Source organism: Panthera onca, chromosome X (assembly GCF_046562875.1).
Source record: "Panthera onca isolate mPanOnc1 chromosome X, mPanOnc1 haplotype 2, whole genome shotgun sequence".
In the NCBI taxonomy this organism is placed as follows: Eukaryota; Metazoa; Chordata; class Mammalia; order Carnivora; family Felidae; genus Panthera; species Panthera onca.
This window is the reverse complement of record NC_138357.1, coordinates 40,190,897-40,211,828: the sequence shown is the minus strand read 5'-3', so window position 1 is coordinate 40,211,828 and position 20,932 is coordinate 40,190,897. Positions and strand designations below refer to the sequence as shown.

At 36.5% G+C, this 20,932-nt stretch overlaps 1 pseudogene; it reads right to left on the bottom strand.

The window, feature by feature from the left end:
• Positions 1-743: 743 nt before the first annotated feature.
• LOC145713731 (glyceraldehyde-3-phosphate dehydrogenase-like) lies at positions 744-20,729 on the bottom strand (annotated as a pseudogene).
• Between the last annotated feature and the right edge of the window lie 203 nt (positions 20,730-20,932).

The window sequence follows — 20,932 nt, the reverse complement described above, 5'->3', positions numbered from 1 at the left end:
TTGTTTTTTTTTAAGCAAGTTCTACATACAACACGGGGCTTGAACTCATGACACTGAGATGAGGAGTTGCATGCTCTTCTAACTGAGCCATCCAGGATCCCCATTATTGTTTTTAATTTCAAATTCCAATTTGTGCCTTTTGTGTTTTATCCTTGTAACCTTGCTATAGTTGCTTCTTGGTCAGGAGCCTTTTGGTTGATTCTTTGGGTTTTTCAACACAATCATATCATCTGTGAACAAAGACAGTTTTATTTCTTCCTTCCCGACCTGTATTCCTTTTCTTGCCATATTGCATTATCTAGGACTTTCAGTATGATGTTGAATAGGAATGATGTTGAATGGTGAGATGGGCAGCCTGACTTTGTTTCTGATTTTAGGGGAAAAGCATCTATTTTCTTACCATTAGAGAAGATGTCATCTATTGGCTGTTGGTAGATGTTCTTTATCAGGTCGAAGAAGTTCCTCTTGACTCATACTTTGCTAAGAGTTTCTATAATGAATCGTGTTGGATTTTATCAAATGCTTTTTCTTTTTTTGGCTGGGTACAGTGCACTTTATTGATAGTACACGACAAAGTTGGGCTCCCTAAGTTTGTCCCTTTCTACAGGGGTTCTGAGATTGAAACTTTATTGAGCTTGGGGATTCTCAGTGTGTTGAGGGATGAGTTGGGGCAAGGACTCTTCAGTAGCTGAGAGATTCTCTCTTCCTCTTGTGCTGTCACTGGGGCTGGTAGTTCAGGGGGCTCTTACTCCTTGGAGGCCATGTGGACCATAAGGTCCATCACCTGGTTGCTGTAGCCAAATTCACTGTAGTACCAGGAAATGAGCTAGACTAAGTGGTCATTGAGAGCAATACCAGCCCTAGCATCAGAGGTGTAAGAGTGGGTATCACTGTTAAGGTCACAGGAGACAACTTGGTCCTCATTGTAGCCTAGGATGCCCTCGAGGGGGACCTCTGGTGCCTGCTTCACCACATTTTTTATGTCATTGTATTTGGCAGCTTTCTCCAGGCAGCAGGTCGGATCTATGACTGACACACTGGGGATGGGAACATGTAAGGCCATACCAGTAAGCTTCTGATTCAGCTCAGAAATAACCTTGCTCACAGCCTTGGCAGCACCAGTAGAAGCAGGGATAATGTTGTGGGCAGCCCATCAGCCATCACACCACAGCTTTCCAGAGTGGCCATCCACAACCTTTTGGGTGGTAGTGATAGCATAGACTGTGGCCATGAGTCCCTCCATGATGCTAAAGTTGTCATGGATGACTTTGGCCAGAGGGGCCAAGTAGTTGGTGGTCCAGCTATAATAGTGGATTCATCGATTTCTCCTTGAGGTTCTATCAGTTTTTGCCTTACATATTTAGACACTGTTGTTAGTTGCACACACATTAAGGATTGCTATCTCTTTCTGGAGAGTTGAACTTTTATCATTATGTGATGCCCTTCTTTATCTGTAATAATTTTCCTTGCTCTGAAGTCTGCTTTGTCTGATATTAATAAAGCTACTCTGACTTTCTTTTGTTTACTTTTAGCATGTTGTATCTTTCTCTGTCCCTTTACTTTTAATCTATATATGTCTTCACATTTAAAGTGTCTTTTTGTAGACAATATAGTTGGGTCTTGTTTTTTGATGCATTTTGACAATTTCTGTCTTTAACTGGTATATTTAATCTATTGATTAACAGTGATTATTATTATAGTTGAATTTGCATCAACCACATTTGTTATTGTTTTCTATTACTTGCCCTTGTTCTTTGTTATTTTTTTGGTCTTTCACTCTTTTTCTGTCTTCTCTGGTTTTGAGTATTTTGACTGATTTCCTTTTTTCTCTGTTCTTAGCATATCAATTACATTTCTCTTTTACTTTTTAGTGGTTTTCCATTCTTTTGCAAGATACATTTACAACTAATTCAAGTCTACTTTCAAATAATAGTCTACTACTACATGCAGAGTACAAATACCTTATAACAAAGTATTCCCATTTTCTCCTTCCTGTCCCTCATAGTATTGTTATCATTCATTTCATTTATCTATAAGCTATATCACTGAATATATTGTTGCTAATATTTTGAACAAAGTGTTACTTGTTAGATTGATTAACCATAAGAGAAATAAAAGGTTTTATTTTACCTTTATTCCTAATGCTGCTCTAATGTTTTTCCTTTCTTCACGTAGATCTGAGTTTCTGATTTATATCATTTTTGTTCTTCCTGAAGAACTTTTAAAATCATTTCTTCCAAGGCAGATCTAGTAGCAACAAATTCCCTCAATTTTTGTCTGAGAATGTATTACTCTTTCGCTTTAAAAATTTTTTTAGTGTTTATTTATTTTTGAGAGAGAGATAGAGTGTGAATGGTGGAGGGACAGAGAGAGGGGAAAACACAGAATCTGAAGCAGGCTCCAGGCTGTGAGCTGTCAGCAGAGAGCCTGAGGTGGGGCTCAAACTCACAGACCGTGAGATCATGACCTGAGCTGAAGTCAGATGCTCAACCTACTGAACCACCCAGGCGCTCCGCTGCTGCTGCTGCTGCTTCTTCTTCTTCTTCTTCTTCTTCTTCTTCTTCTTCTTCTTTAACTGTTTATTTATTTACTTTTGAGAGACAGAGCATGAGTAGGGGAGATGCAGAGAGAGAGGGAGACACAGAATCCAAAGCAGGCTCCAGGCTCTGAGCTGTCAGCACAGAGTCCGACGTGGGGCTTGAACTCACGAACTGCGAGATCATGACCTGAGCCAAAGTCAGACACTTAACTGACTGAGCCACCCAGGTGCCCCACTCTTTTGCTTTTTTAAAAAGATTTTATTTTTAAGTAATCTTTGCACCCAACATTGGGCTCGAACTCACAACCCTGAGATCAAGAGTTGCACATTCTACCAACTGAGCCAGCCAGGTGCCGCTACTCTTTCACTTTTGATTAATCATTTCACTGGGCACAGAATCCTGGGTTGATGATTTGTTTCTTTTAGCACTTTAGTATTTAAAACATTTTTAAAAAATGTTTTATTTATTTTTGACAGAGAGAGATAGAGCATTAGCGGGAGAGGGGCAGAGAGAGAGGGAGACACAGAATCCGAAGCAGGGTCCAGGCTCTGAGGTGTCAGCACAGAGCCCAACACAGGGCTCAAACTTACAGACCGCGAGATCATGACCTGAGCCGACTGAGCCACCCAGGCGCCCCTAGCACTTTAGTATTTTAAATCACTTTCTTCTTACTGCATGGTTTCTGAAGGGGAATTTTTATCTCTTCTTATCCCTCCTTCTTTATACATGAGGTGCTTCCCCCCCTCTACATTTTCCTCTATTTTTCCATCATCATTCAGCTCCAAGGCTCCAATAATTCTTATAATTTTTATCCCTCCTTCTTTATACATAAGGTGCTTCCCCCCCCCCTATATTTTCTTCTATTTTTCCATCATCATTCAGCTCCAAGGCTCAAGACAGGAAATATATTCCTTTTGATTATTGAAAAGACAGATTTATTTTTAGATTACTCTTAAATGACCTCAGAAATTGGGGATTCAAGATTTGTATAAGGACCTTTTGTTTAATTCCACACCTGAGGAGGCCCTGGGCTTTGTCTTCTGTTCCCTGTGCCCTTTAAATATGCACAAAATAATGCTTAATTCCACCCAGTTTAGTATTATCAAGATGAAAGCTTCAGCGTTCTACTTAACTTTCTGGGAAGCCATATGTTTTTTAAGTTTTTAAAATTTTAATTCCAGTATAGTTAACATACAGTGCTATATTAATTTCATGTGGACAATATAGTGATTCAACAATTCTATACACAGAAACCATATTTTTTTAATACCTAGCCAAACTATTCCTCACCTTTTGCCAGAGCATAAGAGGCACTGAAAATATTTGATGAATTCTTTTTGTTGTTTTCAGATGGAGGGTCATTCTGGGCACATATTCTGTTTTGTTGCTAAAATGAAACCTTTTGAGAAAACAGAAAAGACCGTAGTTTTATATTTTCGTATATTTTGTGTACAACAAAAATACATTCTACTATTTTTTGGTCTGAACACTTAGTTTCCTTTTAGGGTAGTCATCATTAATAATACAGTTGATCCTGAAGGACTAGAAACAACATGTCAATAATTAAAAGCAAATACATTATCTTATAATCATTACTATCAACTTTATTTCCTTTCTACTTGAAAAAGAGATTACAAAAGATAATTTTTCAACCTTTTGATATTATTCATTGCTTCATTTTTAAAGAGAAAGCCTTTAAAGGCATCTTCTCTTACCACTGTGCTGGAAAATAGGTTATCAAAATCTTCAGTAATATCTTTCTTTATAGCTGTGATAAATCTGAATGAAAGCCATATTACACATCTTGGCAATTTCTATGGATTATAAGGACTCAGTCTTTCAAAAGATGAAGGTGTATTGTGATTAGTGAATGATACCTGTCATATCTTTAGAAATTTCCTTGTCTTTGTGATTAGGGGAGAACTATCTCTCTCTCTCTCTCTCTCTCTCTCTCTCTTTCTCTCTCTCTCTCTCTCTCTCTCTCTCTCTCTCTCAGAGAGACTGTAGAAATATGAAATGGCTTCTGTTTTGCAGTTATCCTGGTGGTATAATATTCTTTAGTGATATGATAATTTGAAAAGCCTGGAGTTTCTGAAGCAAAAGATTAATTTGTCATGAGCTTGTCAAACAAGGCCATAATTTGAAGTGGAAAAAGTCATCCTCAGTTCATCTTCGTAATTTCTGAATTTATGACATTTCCATGCTTTTATATTTATATTGAGTTCCCTAAATCTTAATAAAAGCTTTTATTGTGCCCTTACACTATGGAAAAGTATTTATGTACTATTACAATCTAACATTTCTGCCAATTTATGCTATAAATAAAGAGTTGTTCTCTATAGACAGGTAATAATTTTTTGACATCTGTGGCTAGCTATAATATTAAACAGAAATGGAATCTACTGCACTCACTTAAATGCTATTTTAGACATAAAAGAAATAACTTTAAAAAGAATAATTTAATGTTGTGAATGATCCAAATATCAATGTTAGGATTTCTAAATCTGAAACAGACACTATTATTATATAATATACTTTATACAATGTGAGAGATGAAATAAACTTTATATTTTGTTCTGTCAGCCTCTTTGTATGTACAGTGCTAACTGAGGCTTTTAATATTCCTGAAACCAAAAGTCTAATATTCAGTAATTATGGAATTTGCAAAATATTAGGAATTTGGGGAGAAAAGCCTTATTCAGATTAATATGATCATCTCCAATGTTAAGAACATCATTTTAAATAAACCTTGGAGTTTGAATTCTTCTGCCTCTATGCTAAACCTTTCTTTGTAAGATCTTTTTGAATATGCATGTGTTTTCTTTTCAGTAGTGGGTATAATTCTAACAAATTTCTGATCTTGATTATGACAGAACTTAAAGATGGAGTAGTTAAAAAGATCTATCCTCTATGCAACCAAAACTTAATCACCATTAGTGCCTCTAGTTACATATCTCATCTACTATCTTGATTGTTTTACTTCCCAGCTTAAAGACCTTCACTGTTTTCTCAGTACCCAAAAGATAAAGTTAAATTGTTTACATACATAAAAGACCCTTCAAAGTTAGTCCTTATCTACTCTTCAGCCTCCTTTCTTATCACTTTCTCTCTGTGTCTCTCTCATTTTCCCATGTTCCATCTATATACATCTTGCAATTCCCACATCACATTGTGCCTATAGGCACTTGGGCATGCTATTCCTTCTGCCTGGAATCTCTGTTCCCTTCATTGCCACAAAGAGAACTCATTCATTTCCCAAGGCCCAAGTAATATTCTCAAATATTACTTTGTCATTCTCAAGTAAAACTTTAAGTTTTACTTACTTCCCCAGGCACAGTTAAGGTATTTCTTCCTTTTAGTTATGATATACCAGGCTGCAGTAACAAATAGATTCCAAAATTTTATCACATTAGCACTATATAAATATTTTCTTTCTCTTCTAACAGTTGTGAGAGATTTTTCAGGTTGGTGGTATAGCTCTCCTTTATGTTGTTATTCAAGACTTAGCTGAGAAAGCACAAGAGTCTTCAACACATGGCTTCCATGTTGCCCTGAATGTTGACACCCTTTTACTATCACACATTTAACATAATTATATGTCTCAAGTATTTCCTCTACATACATTCTGGGTTCTCTGTTTTGTTCCATTGATCTATATGTCTATTTTTATGTCAGTACCACACTGTTTTAATTACAGCTTTGTAATATAGTTTGAAATCAAGATGTGTGATGCCTCCAGCTTTGTTTTTTTCTTGATTGCTTTGGCTGTTCAGACTCTGTTGTGGTTTCATGTGAGTTTTAGGGTTGCTTTTTCTATTTCTGTGAAAAATGCCATTGTGATTTTTATAGGGATTGTGTTGAATCTATAGATGGCTTTGGGTAGCATGGACATTTTAACAATATCAGCTATTAACAATTCCAGTCTATGAACATAGATGTCCTTCCACTTATTTTTGTCTTCTTCGATTTCTTTCAACAAAGGATTGTAGTTTTCATTGATTTTTTATCTTTTTAAGTGATTTTAAAAGGTATTCTTGTAGGCTCTTAACTTGTAAAGGTATGTTTAAAAAACAGCAGCATCTACATTTTATCATCACTCTTTCACCTAAAAGTGAATAATTAAGTGATTGATGATTCTAGTTTTCTTGCTTAAGCTAGTATGCAAAACATAATTACTGTTACGCAGTAGTTCCTTTGGATATTTCTGTCCTCTGAAAATCATATTCTTTTATTTACATTCATAGAAACTTCATTATATGAAGTAGCCATTTGTTTTATGCAAATCTCAATTCTATATTTATTCTCAATGAAATGTTTTACAAATTTATTTGTAGATAAGTAAAAACCTCCAAAATTATAACATTGCCTAATTTCTATTTTGGGGGAAAAACTGTGTTTTCTGGTCAAGTTTTCTGTAAAGTAGACATAGGCTACTAACTTGTTAACACATTTTACATTTTTTAAATGATATCTTTGCACTCACAAAAGTTTTAGTGCTCTCTCCTTCAAATATTCTGTTTATTCTATGTATGTTGGCTCTTATACGTATAACAGCATACTTACCTATGAGCCCAAGCTGGACATTTCTGTAGTCTGTGTGTAACTTGGCATTGTAAATGGTTGGTTTTCCTCCTCCTACCAAATTGGTAGTTATATATCCTTATATGCTGGCCCACATTCCAATTCAGCTATTTTCCTTTTAAAGCTTCTAGAAAATGTGTAAAAATATAGGTATGTATATTATGTTCTTGCTTAATTTTAACCACTTCCTATATATGTCAATTGCACATTTAAAAGGTTGGCATCCTAGGTTGCCGTCAATTTTCTTTATACCATTGTCACAGCCCTGACCTATTTTCACACCTGTGTTTAGTTTCTTTTACTCTAGTGAGATCTACATTGGTCTGAATATTATGCTTTTGGCATAGTTTGCCTCATGGTCTTTCCTTTTTCATACAAGATTCTGGTAACATTTTGTTTAAGAGGAGCCTAGCCCTCCTGTGAGGCCTACAACAAGAGTTGTTCTGGGTTCTGGAGAATTTTTAGAATCCACCTTTTTTTTTTTTTTTAAATCTCTGCATGGAACTGATGCTTTTTAGAAAACTAACATAGAGATTTTGGTCTGGAATTTCTTGTCTTGGGCTCTAAGTTTGGCTTTCAAGACTGTATTTTTAATTTTTTAAAAATATTTTTAATGTTTATTTGTTTTTGAGAGAGAGAGAGAGACACAGAGCATGAATGGGGGAGGGGCAGAGAGAGAGGGAGCACAGAATCTGAAGCAGGTTCCAGGCTCTGAGATGTCAGCACAGAGCCTGATGCGGGGCTGGAACTCATGGACCATGAGATCATGACCCAAGCTGAAGTTGGACACTCAACTGACTGAACCACCCAGGCACCCAAGACTATATTTTCTTAAGTCTTCATATTTAGATATGCAGTGACTACAGGCTTTTCCTCCTGCCATCACCTGAAGTCGACTTGGCATAGGTTAGCCATATGGCTAAGATGGTTTTCTATTACATCACCTTCATTATTAGCATAGGCATGGCTGTACATACAGCCTGCAATCTAATCCGGCAGCACCATTTGTTACTAACCTATTTTGGAGGCATACTTTCCATATACAGGACACTGTGTCATCATATTAATGCTTGGATCTTATTGAAGAGTGTTTTCTTATTTAAGCCCACCTTCTCTAAGGCTCTTTTTCTCATGAGCACTACAATAACTGCCCTCATGGAAATGGGAATATTCTACAATAATCTAGAAGCCCATTGATGCTGTCTGTATCTGCTACTTCTCTTTTATTTACTGATAGAAATGGAGGCTGTTCTATGAGGGGCAAGAGTTATTTGAACCTAATGTGTGCCTGCCACAATTTACATGGGTACTATAGATTCCATGCTAATCTTGGCATTTTTAACTGAAGGTAGCAGGCCATACTAAGTGGTGTGGTGTTCAGAGTCCAAGGCCCTAACTTTGAGTCCCATATTCAAATGTATATTCTTGAAAAAATCATTTAAACCCTCTAAGCCTCTGTAAAATGATTCACCTCAGAGTTATTGAAAGGATTAAATTAATTAATGCATCCAAAGTGTTATATAAATTTTTACTATATAACTGTATATAAATATTAATTTATATATAATATTGTATATAATATACTATATATAACATATAAGATATATAATACTGTATATTTTCACAACTTAAATTTTATAGACTAATAAAATGTTAGACCTGGAGATAGCTCTAGAGATCATCTACATATTTTTACATATTTTTACAGATACATAAAAATACATATTTTTACAGATGACTCATCAGTCTCCAAGGAGATTAAGAGTTACTCAGGTTCACAACGGCTAGTGTGGCAGACCTGAAGCTATAACACGAGTGTCCAAATCTTGTCCTCTTTGCTTTTTTTGTTTCTTTCAGTCAGTCACCAGGTACTATAGATCCTGGCTTGAAAAAGTGTTTGAATAATAGCTAACATTTATTGAGTATTACTGTGTGCTACCCACTCTTCCAAGTATTTTACATGTCTGTTCATATTTAATCATAATGATAACCTCAAGATGAGGGTGTTATTTTTGTTCCCATTTTTCAGAGAAAAACTGAGGAGCATACAAAACTAAATAGTTTACCAGAAGATATGTAATCTTCCTAAAATTAAAGTTTCAAACATAATGAAGTTATATGCATAGTTGGATAGAAGTGATATGACTGGTATCCAAAATAAGCTAATGTAGGTTATAAGTAGCAATAGAAGATTTCAAATTCCAACTAGGGCAATCTGCCTCCAGAACTTGTATTCTTAACCAGTATACATTATTGCCTTTCCTATAGCTGTTTCTCTATATTTCCATCATCACCAGGAATGGTGACTTCTATCCAACTATGCGTATCACTTAATTGTATTTGAAACTTTAATCTTAGGAACATTACATATATTTTGGTAAATTACTTAGACTTCTGAGCTCCTCTATTTTCTCATAGGCCAGGTCCTCAATTCCTCCTAAAGGATTTCCCTGCTTTCTTCTTGTTCTTTTTCCTGCAGTCCATTCTTCTCATCTTAGTCTAATCAATATCCCTACGCCACCATTTCATTCACATAATTATCTTTTTTAAAATTTTTAAAATATTTACTTATATTTGAGAAAGAGAGACAGAGCGTGAGTGGGGGAGGGGCAGAGGGAGAGGGAGACACAGAATCCTAAGCAGGCTCCAGGCTCTGAGCTGTCAGCACAGAGCCCGAGGCGGGGCTTGAACCCACAGACTGTGAGATCATGACCTGAGCCGAAGTCGGATGCTTAACCAACCTGGCCACCCAGGTGTTCCCACATAATTATCCTTTTTCAGGAACAAGTTATGGTTCCTAATTGCCCATCAGTAAAGTCCTAAACTGTATCCCTGTTACTTGAGTTTCTTTGGAAACTCCAATATGATTGTCCACTATTCACCAACATGAATCCTTTGCTCTAGTCAGGTGAATGGTTGGACAAAAACTGATCTCATTCAAACAAAGGGAATTTACTAGCTCATATAACTGAAAAATCTAGAGATAATTCTGGCTTCAGGCAAGGATTAATCTAGCATCTTATGATGTTACCAAGGATCCAGGTTTACTCTGAATCTCTTCTATTCTGCTTTCAATGGTGTTCATACTAACCCTCAGGGTCCAGATAGTAGATCTTTGGTAACTATGGCACCTCCCCAGTACACACATATTATTTGTTTTAAATGGCTAGAAGCTTTGAATATTCATAATATACAATCCAGTAGAAGAGAAAATCTGTGTTCCAGCATTCCCAGACAATACACAGAAGTTTCCTCTGATAAGATCTTTCCAGTATCTATTTTAAATTGATTACTGTGCCCAGAGGAATAAGATACAGTAACTCATTTAGGCTTGGGTTACATGCCTGTTCCTAAGGCAGTCACTAGTGCCAAGAGGTTAGAATATCCTGATTGACTTAAGACAATTACGTTGCACACCTGGAACTACAGTCAACTGTGCCTAAAGCACTTGGCTAAGTGTTGCGGATGGAATGGTTTCTAAGCAAAAATTCAGTGTTGTTGCCAGGAGAAAGGAGATAAAGATTTTTTTTTTTTGGAAGCATTCAGCAAAAGTGTGCTACCGTTTCCCTCTCTTTCTCTTCAACAGTTCAAATCTTATCTTTCTTTAATGTTTAACTTAATTTCGTTCACTCTGCCTCATACCAATCTTGAAGCCATATAGCATGTACCATATTTTGTACTCTACATGGGCTATACTGTTTTGGTACTTTATATCTTTAGAACTTGTGACTCCAACAAAATTATAAGTTCGTTTAGGGCCCAAACTGTGTCTTCTAACTGTAGATCCCACAGCATCTAGAACATTTCTGGGCATACAGCCAGTGTATACAAGCACTTGTTCACTTGACTTACTGACTTTTTGAGTTAGGCACAACCACTTTGTTCATTCTGGTCATCCTCGAGATTGATGCTGATTTCTCTGGTTCGCTCAATCATTTGGATCTCCACATCAATCATGAGGATAACCAAAATAAATGGATTGGCTAGGCTTCAGTTAATTCATTGTGTACGTACAGATAGATACAGCCTTGCTGATAAATAGTACTTATCTGTATGTACCCAAATTGTGCTCCATAGTTTTGTGTATGTTTTTGAAGATGTGTATCTTTTTGTTTAGCTATAGCTACTATTAAAACCATTTCTATGGAAAACATTCTCTAATAATTGGTTACATCTGAGTTACTGGTAAGTGCTTTCTATTTTGCAGTGTTTACTTGCATTAACTACTGTACCCTATTTGGTGTGCATCTGCCTTAACCTTTTCCTATTTCATTTTATTATATTTTTCATGTCTCATAATCAAACTTCTGGAAAACAGCATTAGCCATATTGAGTGCAGTTCATCTTGTACAAATAATTCACTATTAGCCGGATTTCCCCCTAAGTGGAACACTGAACTTTTTCCAGATCTATGGCACTTTTATTTTCCTATTGAAAAATTAAGAGGATACCAAATAATTATCTTGTCCTTTCTCTTTAAGATCAAAGTTCCATAAGCTACTGAAAAGATGATGAGTTTAATTAAATGCCAGTGATATGATTGGCATCCAAAACAGGGTAATAGAGGGTATAAGATTTGGAGTCAGAAGACGTGAACTACAGTCTTAATTGTGATATTTAACTATATGATCTTAGTGAGTTCACTTATAATTTTGTAAACTTAGGTTCCCTCCTAAGTAAAATGGAGGGAATGATATCTACCAAACAGGATATGGAAAGATAATGTGTGTGGATAGGCCTTGGAAACTTTCAAGTACTCCCACAAAACCTAGTAGCTATAACTACAGCAAAGGAAGTTTGGGAAAGAGACTTTTTAAAAAGGTACAATTGATTATCTCATCTCCTGCAATAGCTTATTATTGAACTTAAGAGTATTATTATGTCAGATAGGCCCTGTATGACCTGGCTGCAGTCTCTGCATCTGCATTTTCCTCCTCATTCCCTTGCTACAATCTAGCTATCTATATTATTCCTCACTCACTACTGGATCTGAAGCTTTTAATGTTTTTCTTGCTTCTAAAAATGTGCAGAAGCCAGCCATTCCTCTTAAAGTAGTGTTTCCCTCCATTCTCCATCTATTATTACTCCTTCTCATTCTTCTAGTTTCAACTGAAGTTTCACTTTTTCATCAAAGCAGAGATTAAGTCTGTTTTGTTCACTGCTGTATTAAGCATTTGGTAAACGTTATTGACTGCCTGACTGAATGAATGACATATTGTTTACTCCTGTACTTCAATTTGCAGTAAACTGATATAAGTACCATTTTCAAATCAATGCAATTGCTAATTTAGAAACAAATAAGATCATACATATTTATCTGTTAAATAATTTTAAGATTTTGGAGATACCTATTTTAAAGCAAAATGCAGAAATATTCAAGTTAAATAGAGGTAAGGTCGACAATAAAGATCTACACTAAAAACTTCCTGCGCTGAAAATTTTAGGGTAAATTTTAAAACCTTAAGACTTAACTTTGAAAGATTTATATAGGTTAATAAAGAACCTGTAAACACAGAGTAGAAAACCTACTTTCAAAGCTATGACAGAGTAATCTGTTATTTGGGAAGTGTAAGTTAATTAAGAATTATATTTAGTTTTTGTTTCTCCCAAATTTCTAGAGATTTCTGCTTTCTAATTCAGTAGTTTCACCCATCAGGTATTTCTTATCAGTTTTTATTTTTACAAAATAATTTATACAAATATTGCACATTCTGAGCAGAAGACATGAGTAGACATTTTTCCAAAGAAGACATCCAGATGGCCAACTGACACATGAAAAGATGTCCTCAACATCATTCATCATCAGGTAAATACAAATCAAAACCAATACCACCTCACACCTGTCAGAATGGCTAAAATCAACAACACAAGAAACAATGGTATTGGTAAGGATGTGGACAAAAAGGAAGCCTCTTGTGCTATTGGTGGGAATGCAAACTGGTGTAGCCACTGTCAAAAAGAGTATGGAGATTCCTCAAAAATTTTAAACTAGAGTTACCCTATGATCCATCAATTTCACTATAGGTATTTACCCAAAGAATATAAAAATACTAATTCAAAGGGATACATGCACCTCAATGTTTATAGCAGCATTATCTACAATAGCCAAATTATGGAAACAGCCAAAGTGTCCGCCAACTGATGAATGGATAAAGGAGATATGGTGTGTATACACGATGGAATATGACTCAGCCATGAAAAAGAATGAAATCTTGCCATTTGCAACAACAAATGGATCAAGCTAGAGAGTATTATGCTAAGCGAGATAAGTTAGAGAAAGATATATATATAATTTCACTCATGTGGAATTTAAGAAAGCAAATAAGCAAAGGGAAAAAGGGGGGGGGGAGAGAGAGAGAGAGAGAGAGAGAGAAGTCAAGAAACAGACTCTTAACTATAGAGAACACCCTGATGGTTACCAGAGTGGAAGTGGGTGGGGGGATGTGTGAAATAGGTGGTGGGATTAAGGAGTGCACTTGTTGTGATGAACACTAGGTATTGTATAGAAGTGATAGAAGTGTTGCATCACTGTATTGTACACCTGAAACTAATATTACACTGTATGTTAACTAACTGGAATTTAACTTAAAAACTATAGAAATGTAGATAGAAAAGGTAAAATAATATCACCCATAATAAACTACCACCTGATAAAGCACTGATTACATGATGGTGTTTAATCAACTGGGCATTTTAGTGAATATATATGCCTATGGTAGGCACAAAATGGGATCATGTTATACATAATTATTTGCAATCTGCTTTTTAAAATGGTGGTGCAACCATCAGAGCTACTCATTTCCAGTACTCTGTCATCATCCCCAGCAGAAACCCTATACCCATTGAGCAATAGCTCCCCATTCCCCACTCTAAGGAAAATAAAAATGATGGCTTGTAAACATATGGAATTACATCAAACTCACTTATTATAAAGGAAATGCACACTAAAACCACTGTGAGATAACATTTTTCCCCTATCAGAGTGGCAAAGATCAGAAAGTTCACAAATACTCTGTATTGGGAACTGTAAGGGGAATCATGCAGTCTCGTGAATTGCTGGTATGAGTTTAACTTGGTACTCCCTCAGTGAAATAAGTCATATAGAGAAGGAGAGATACTGTATGGTCTCACATATATGTGGAATCCAAAAAAAAATCATACTTAAAGAAACAGAACATATTGGTGGTTACCAGAGGTAGGGATTGGGATAAGGGGGAAATAGGTGAAGGTGTTCAAAGGCACAAACTTCTAGTTATAAGATAAGTAAGTCCTGGGGATGTGATGTATGGCATGGCGACTATAGTTAATAGCACTGTAGTGTGTATTGGAAAGTTGCCAAGATAGTAGATCTTAAAAAGTTCTCATTGCAAGAAAAACATGTAACTATGTGAGGTGATAGCATGTTGTACACTTTAAACTTATATAATGTTATATGTCAATAATATCTTTATAAAACTGGAAAAAATACATTGGAACATCATCAATGGAGGGAATTTTGAAAATAATATATCACAAATTAAAAGGGACAAACCATTTGACTTGGAAATTCCACTCCTAAGTATCCTACAAATATCATATCTGAGCGGAATAATTATTGCAGCCTTGTTTGTACTTGAAAAATTTTGGAAGCAACCATCACAGAGAACTAGTTAAATTATGGTACATCTATATAATGCAACACTATCCAGTTACTAAAAAGGATGTGGCAGCTCAATATGTAGCTATATTGAAAGATATCCGAGATATGTTTTTATTATTTTAACTTTTTAAAATGTTTATTTATTTTTGAGAGAGACAAAGAGCAGAAGCGGGGGGAGGGTCAGAGAGAGGGAGACACAGAACTGGAAGTAGGCTCCAGACTCTGCGTTGTCAGCACAGAGCCCAATGAGGGGCTCAAACTCACGAACTGTGAGATCGTGACCTGAGCTGAAGTCAGAGGCTTAACCAACTGAACCTCCCAGGTGCCCCCAAGATATTTTTCAAATGAAAATGCAAGATGCAGAGCAGAGTGGTGTACTACCATTTATATGGGGAGAAAAGAATCAATAAATATAAAATCTTTGGAAGTACAGAGGTGATCTCTGGCAAGATTCACAAGAAACTGTTATTACTCCAGGGAGGTTGTAGTACACAGAAGAAATGGAGACCTAGTTAGTTATCTCCACATTATTGACTGAATAATCTACCTTTCACTACTGTCTGTGGTTCATGCAAGATACTGCCTTTGTCATATATTAAAGGTTTATATGTACTTGGCTCTGGTCTGGATTTTCTGTTCTATGGATTTACCACTCCAATACCTCACCAGCACAACAGTATTTTAATTATTCATTATTAGATTTTTAACATTAAAAAACACCCACTATGACAAATTTCCCTTGTTTCTTTTTTTTTTCCTCAGAAGTTTCTTCACTATTCTATTATGCTTATTTTTTCCCAAAAGGCTGAATAATCTCTTTGTCAAGAACCCCTTTCTCCCATACTGCTGGGGTTTGATTGAAATGATTTAAAATTTACATATTATTTTCCCTTTATTCATCCATTCTATAAATATTTGAGCACTTACTATGTGCCAGACACTGTTACACGTTCTGGGAATCAGTGAACAAGGCAATGAACAAGTCAAACAAGATTACCGCTCTTCAGAAGCTTACATTGTAGTTAGTAGTGGTGCTGGGGACAAAGGAAATAGGTAGTAAACAAGTAAATCAATACACAAATAGGATAAGTTCTGATAGGAATGAATGCCATGAAAACATTTTAGCAGGGCAATATGATATGAATATCTGTTTCATATGGAGAGGGGTTTTTTAGATCAGGTGGCCTGGGGAGTTGACACTTAAACTGAGACCTGAGTGAGGAGAAGGAGCCTTATGAAGATCTGGAGGATAAATATCCCAAGCTAAAGTTAGAAATCAAGAGTTCTGTTTTGTACTTTTGAAGTCTGATATGCCTAAGCTTGATTCATCAGTGAGACAATGTCAAGTAGGTAGGTGGAAAAAATGACTCTGGCAGTCAGAGGAGATGTCAGGGCTGACGTCATCAGTATATAAATAGTATTTGAAATAACAAGAGAGGGTGAGTCAAGATAGAAGAGAAGATGGTTAAGGACTAACTCCTTCAGAGGTTCCAGGGAGGAGAACTGAAGAAGGGAGACTGAAAAGGATCAGGCAGTAAGGTAGAAACAAAAATAGGAGAGGGTTGTGGCATAAATGCCAAGAGAAGGACGTGTCAAATGCCAAGAGAAGGATGTGTCTCAGGAGGGAAGGAATGGTCACATGTTTACACTATTAAGTCTTCCCATTGAGAAACATGATACATCTCTCCATTCAAGTCTACGTTTGTGTCTTTTCTCTTTCTCAGTAAAGTTTTATGGTTTTATTCACAAAGGTCCTTAACACAGTCAAAAAATATTTAGTTTTACCCTGACTGGAAAAACGACTCGCTTTGGATTTGGTCTGGATTTATTTTGCTAAGAAAATCCAGCTGCAACTTGATATTTACACTTTTGCCACTGATAACTTGAATATCTATGCTATACTTTTCTATATTGTATGTGTGCTTTACATTGATTTTAGCTTTATATTTCTAGTCAAACTTCATTGTGAATGATTTGCTCTTTCACTTGGAATTCAGAAGAGTTTTTCCTGATGTGAATTCTTTTAAGTGGAAAATATTTTTATTATTGATGAAAGTAATTCATGTTCATCGTACCAATACAAGCAGTACAGAAACGTATAAAGTAAAAATGAAACTCCCATGATTCACACCTTCAAAGAGAAAGTTTGTTAATTGTTTTGTGTATATCCTTCTCTATGTTTTTATGCCTACATGAATTTTTTTGAGAGAATTTTTGAGAGAATTAGAGACAGAGTGTGAGGGGCGGGGGAGGGCAGAGAGAGAGAGGGAGACACAGAATCCGAAGCAGGCTCCAGGCTCTGAGCTGTCAGCACAGAGCCCGACGTGGGGCTCAAACCCATGAGCCATGAGATCATAGGTTCTCACTGAGCTGAAGTCGGACGCTCAACTGACTGAACCACCCAGGCACTCCTATATGTATTTTTTCTTTACATAATGGGATACTAGTTATATATTACATTCTGCTTTCCTTCCCTTAAAATATATGGTGAATGTATTTCTATGGCAATATATAGAGTTTTACCTGTTCTCTCTTTTTTTTAGCCAAATAGAAATTCACTGATTATTAACAATTTATTCCACTTACTTTATCATTTGTGCGCGCTCTATTTTTTTCTCTTCCCCTCCATCTGGTACCATTTTGGAATAAGTTGCATCATGGCCCTTTACTCCTAAAAATAATTCACTGCATGTTTCTTAAGAATAGATATAGTCTCTTACATAACAGTACGCTTCCCAACTTCAGTAAATATAACATTGAAACAATGTTTTTTACTAATGGTCCAGCCATATCATATTTGTGTTAATTGACCCCAAATACCCCTTATACCATTTACTCTTCTTCCGCTAGAGGAGCCAGTTTAGGGTCAAGTATTGCAGTTAGCTGTCATACTATTTTTGTCTTTGATGACATTGACAATTTTGAAGAATATAGTCCCCTTCTCTCTTTTTTAATAGGTGGTTTCTCTTTTCTTTTGGTGTTTTCATAGATTAGGTTTATGCATTCCTAGTCAGAATAGTACTTAAGTGATGCTATGTCCAACTTAGGGTAACATATCTGTGGGTATACCTTGTCCGTCTGTTCTTCCTTGGTGATGTCACTTGTGATCCTCTATTCAAGGTATTGTATGATTTTCCATTGTATAATTAGTAATTTTCCCTTGAAAATAATAAGCAATGCATAGGAAGACACTTTCAGAACATGAAAATATCCTCCTAATCAAACCTTTTCCCTAGATTTAGCATCCATTGATGATTCCTGCTTGGACCAATCTTTTTATCATAATGATTACAAAATCATAATTTTCCAATTCCATCACTCCTTTCACATTCACCAGTCGGCACCTAGCATTCTAAGTAATTACAAGACCTCATTCCTCTCTTATTTATCTAATTGTTATCAGTATGGATTCATGGATTCTTACTTTTCAATGTTTTATAATTAATCACTTTTTTTTCTATCCTTAATTTATTCCAGATTTGACCAATGGTATCTCCTTCAAGTTGGCTCCCATGTACTTTTGACATGCTCCCATCATTTCTTTAAAGCTACTTCCTTACTTTATGGCATAATAATGTATCTATAAGCCTCTGTTTGTACAAAACCAGCCCTATCTCTGAAATCAGCCACTTCTGCCTGGTTCCTTTTAGTACCATTTTCTTTTCAAAGGCTGGATATTATTCAACTGTATGAAATTAGCATAATTTATTTAAATTTTTCCCTGTGATTGGACAATTTAGGTTGCTTTCAATTATCTCATTATTATAAATGTAGTTGAGTGTTCTATTTGTCCCTAAAGTGGATTGTAGTTTGTGGAACCAATGTGTGCTACAAAACCAGTGTTTGTCCATCCAAATACCTTTAAGGAAGCTATCTGCATGAGTTAATGTATATGGGGGCATAAAGTCTTCTTTTGTTGTCTGATGAAGGTTTTGTTGTTGTTGTTGTTGTTGACTAGGGTGGAGGCAGGGAGAAAATAACGATAATGGGTAGGTGGATAAATTTGGAAAATGCTGTACATAATTACAGTGCCAAATTGAAGTTATAGTTATAAAATGGTCTGGTCTTTCCTCTTTTTCATATATTGTGTACTTTGAAAGGAAGAAATGGTTCAATAAAATCAAAGCCACTATTTCTTAACTCCATGCCTTCAAATTCTTTTCTTCTATGAACTACACCCTTGGAAGAAACTGAAACCATCCCCTAGATCATACTGTAGGATAAGCAGTTATATTCAGGGCTCACTCCTTCCATGTGCAATAAAGCAGATATTTCAGTCTCTACGCATTGGTTATTTGATGAGTTCCCCAAATCTGAAGGTAGGGAAATGGACTTTGGGAAAAACCCACCTGGCTTTGAGTCCCACCCCTGCCATTCACTAGCTGTATGACCTTTCACAAATTCATTAGCCTATCCATGATATTGTCTCCTCATCTTTGGAATATGAATGAGGATTTACAGTGTGGATAAGATGGCATAGACTTGTCTCTCCCTGATTCTCCCCACTAAGTACCACTTTAAATCCAGGAAATTATGCAAGAAGATAATTCTGATTAGTGGGAAGAGGGAGGGGAATTAGATTGGAGCCTGAGGACTAGAGAAACAACATAGGGGCAGTGCATACAAACCACCCAACAGAAGGTGACCCAGGTGCAGAATTTCCTGACTGCCAGCCTAGCAACAGAAGGCAGTCCAGGTAGGCTTATTTAGTCTCTGATTAAACGGAAGTCCCACCGACAAGACCAGGCAAGCCCAGAAGCAAAGGCAATGAGGATTAACTGATTGACAGTCCTGCTGACAATAAGCAGCCAGGTGAAGTGTTCTTCTTCCTGAGATTGGACCTGAGATTCTACTCTGCCACTGAGAAATACTGGAGTGGCAGGTATCTTCAAGAGGGGCCCACCACTAAAAGTGGACTGGCTTAGGAAGCCTTTTTGTCTCTGCAGAGCAGAGACTTCCTTCTATTACCCAGAGGCACCCGGGCAGATGGATTGCACTAGCAAGAGGGGCCATGCCACAAAATGTGTCCAGGTCTGTACCCCTTTGATCTTTGGCCTTGAGACTCCTCTATCCCTCAGGGGGAGAAAGCTTACTGGATGAGCTCATTAGTAGGGCAGAGATGATAAAAGGTAGACTTGTTGAACTTGAAGATAGATCAATAGAAATTACCTAATACAGGGGCGCCTGGGTGGCTCAGTCGGTTAAGCTTCTGATGTCGGTTCAGGTCATGATCTTGCAGTCTATAAATTTGAGCCTTGCGTCGGGCTCTGTGCTGACAGCTCAGAGCCTGGAGCCTGCTTTGGATTCTGTGTCTCCCTCTCTCTCTGCCCCTCCCCCACTCATGCTCTGTCTCTCCTTCAAAAATAAATAAACATTAAAAAAATTAAAAAATAAATTACCTAATCTGAACAACAGAAGGGAAATAGACTGAAAACAACGACAAAAAGGACAGAACCTCGGGAGCCTGTGGGGCAATAACAAAATATCCAACACTCTTATCGTCAGAGTCCCAGAAGGAAAATAGAAGAAAGGAAGGCTGAGAGAGTATTTGAAAAAATAATGGCCAAAAACTTCCCCTGTTTGGCAAAAGACACAAAACTATAGGTTCAAGAAGCTGAATAAACCCCATCCAGGATGAACCTAAATCAATCCATGTAAAAATACATGATAATTAAACTTCTGAAAACTAAAATGGAGATAATAAATATTGGATCATTATGAAGGTTAATTGGTGTAATTAGTGAAAATGAATTATGTGCCTCAGGCAAGGCCAGGGGTCGAATTATGTGAATTATCATTATATGCTTTTTTCTTTATCATTTCTATTGACATTCAGATATGTTCCTTAAATCTTTAAGAAGGGTATACATACCAATATGTCCAGAAGCAGAGGTTTCTTTCCACATCTTATAGGCTTCATAACTTCCATAATCTGGATGTCTAATTTCTGTTTTGGGGAGGAAGGGCATGGCAGGAAGAAAGCAGGGTGAATAACCTGCAGACCTAGTCAGTGTCTTTGTAGGTGAAAGATGGCGTGTATAAATGGTGTAATTGAGGAAAGTTTATTAAAGGTACTGTTAGTAGAGGTGTGAGCAGGGTTGGGGAAATCCAACAAAGGATGGTACAAGATCCTAGAACTAGGAACAATGGGGAGCCTTTAGGCCCAGAAGAA